Below are 2,319 nucleotides of genomic sequence, written 5' to 3' on the forward strand. Positions count from 1 at the left end.
TTAGGACGCCGATTTAATCCCTTAATTTTGTTAGATGCTTATGAGTTAGGATGCATTGATTTTCGTTAGTTTAATTAGTTTAATTTAACACTTTAATTTGGTTCACTTTGCATTACTTTTATGTTAGTTAAATAGAGTGGCGTATATCTCCTCGTGTTCGACCCGTAGCTACGATTGACCCGTACGCTTGCGGTTTTATTTTAACTCAAACAAGTTTTTGGTGCCGTTGCCGGGGAGATTATTGTCCATTTTATTTATCTGATTTTTAAATAGTTTGAAGTGTTTTAGTTTATTATTTTCTCTTCTTTTTTTTTGAAAAAAAAAAAAAATCAGTTTTTCAAAACCTCTTCTTGTTTCTCTTCTGTTTCAAATAGTGTGCGCCCAATCTAAAGTCCTTCATATGCTTCAACCCTCCATCTTTTGATGTCCCTCATAGGATTAAGTTACCTATGATGCTACATCTTGACTTGGTTGGGTGGATTGAAATGTGACTTATCTTTGGAGGTGACCACTCTTGATAACAGGAAAGCGACATAGTGAGAGTGTTGGAAACATAAACGTATAGTAGACCTCCATTCTACATCAGAATCCATATTGGAGTCGCACGTAGGTGGCTATAGAAGACTATACGGGTTCCCTTGCTGTCAACCTATATGGCATCCTTACAGCTTTTGAACCATTGTTTCGCTTTTTGAGGGATAGAGATGCACTATCTACCTTGGGCTCCCTCTTGTTTCTAGTTTTTTTTTTTTTTTTAAGTGTTTTATTTTTCTTTAATTTTTCTAAAGGAGACCTCATATCTGTTTAGGTGGCTAAGGTGTGGACTCGTGATTCAAGTAACCGTCTTATTAGAAGACCACCTTCTCTACCACCTTTGACCATGGGTGACCAACAACCCAAGACTCTTAAGGATAGGTTTTACCCCACCAGGGCCACACAACCCTCATGCATTAGTCTGCCTGTTGTTACAGGGAATAACTATGAACTCAAGACCAACTTCATCAGCATGCTACCCCATTTCCATGGGATGGCTAATGAGGATGCGTATCTCTTCCTTAGGGAATTTGAGGAGGTCTGTGTTCTAATTAAGGTCCAGAATTTGACTGATGATGCAGTTAGGCTTAGGTTTATACCCTTTGCCCTGAAAGACCAGGCCAAGAAGTGGCTCTATGGACTGCCAACAAACTCCATTAATACATGGGATGAGTTCACCATTGTCTTTTTGAGAAAATTCTTCCCTCTTCACAAGACCAATAAGCTTAAAAGTGACATCCTCCAGTTCAGCCAAAAACCACATGAATCCTTTTCTAAATTCATGGAAAGATTCAAGGACCTCTTCTTAGAATGCCCTCACCATGGTTTTGACTTGTGGCAGCTATGCCAAATTATTTATGAGGGTATTGATTATCAGACCAAGCAACCTGTAGAGTCTATGTGTCCAGTAGGCTTTACTTCTTTTTCTGAGGAGAATGATGCATGGACATTCTTAACCAACTTGACTGATAAGACTAGGGAATGAGAATCTTTCCAAGAGGCTGAAAGGACCACTAAGAGGTATCTCATTGAGGGTATGCCAGCCAAGGAGGCCAAACTTGACAGCCTCATAAAGCGGTTGGAGTCCATAGTTCTTAAAGAGTCTATACCAGTTAATCCGGTCAACCAGGTCAACCATGTGTCGGTATGCAGTTGGTGCCAAACCCCTGGACACCTTTCTGAGGAATGCCCCAACACCTTAGTGGGTAATTTCAGCACTGAGAATATAAGTGCTCTCTACCAAAATAATCCATATAGCAATACTTACAATCTAGGATGGAGAAATCACCCCAATTTCTCATGAAATCAAGGGAACCAAGCAGGCCCATCCAACTTTAACCATCAAGGCCAGGTTGGTGCCCAAAGGCCCAACTATGCACCACAAAGCCAAGGAATGTCTCCTTACCCCTTTCCCCCTCATCCTCATCCAGGACCTTCTATTAATTCTGCTAGGCCTCCTCTCCTTGCACCTTATCAACAACCCTCAGGGTTTACCAATATAGGAGAGGCAACAAGACTGAATGAGATGGACAACAAGATAGCTCTTCTCATGACAAGCCACAATAACATGGAAAAACAACTCACTCAGCTTGTCACAATCCTGCATGAGAGGTAAACAGGGAAGTTACCTAGCCAGCCTGAGCCAAATCCTAGGCATCAGGTTCGTATTCAGCAAGGTACCCAAGCTCCTCCAACCAATGTTGCACAAAGCCAACAGCACCAAGGGCCCTCCAGACAGGTAAATGTTGTTTATGCTTTAAGGAGTGGCCGTGAGTATCAACAGGC

General features: G+C 41.6%; 1 non-coding gene across 1 annotated transcript; it reads right to left on the reverse strand.

The window, feature by feature from the left end:
• Positions 1 to 1,255: 1,255 nt before the first annotated feature.
• Positions 1,256 to 1,362, reverse strand: LOC122641223. Its single transcript, XR_006329870.1, has one exon. It is a non-coding gene; the product is annotated as a small nucleolar RNA R71 (small nucleolar RNA).
• Positions 1,363 to 2,319: the final 957 nt, after the last annotated feature.

This window comes from Telopea speciosissima, chromosome 9 (assembly GCF_018873765.1).
Source record: "Telopea speciosissima isolate NSW1024214 ecotype Mountain lineage chromosome 9, Tspe_v1, whole genome shotgun sequence".
NCBI classification, from domain to species: Eukaryota; Viridiplantae; Streptophyta; class Magnoliopsida; order Proteales; family Proteaceae; genus Telopea; species Telopea speciosissima.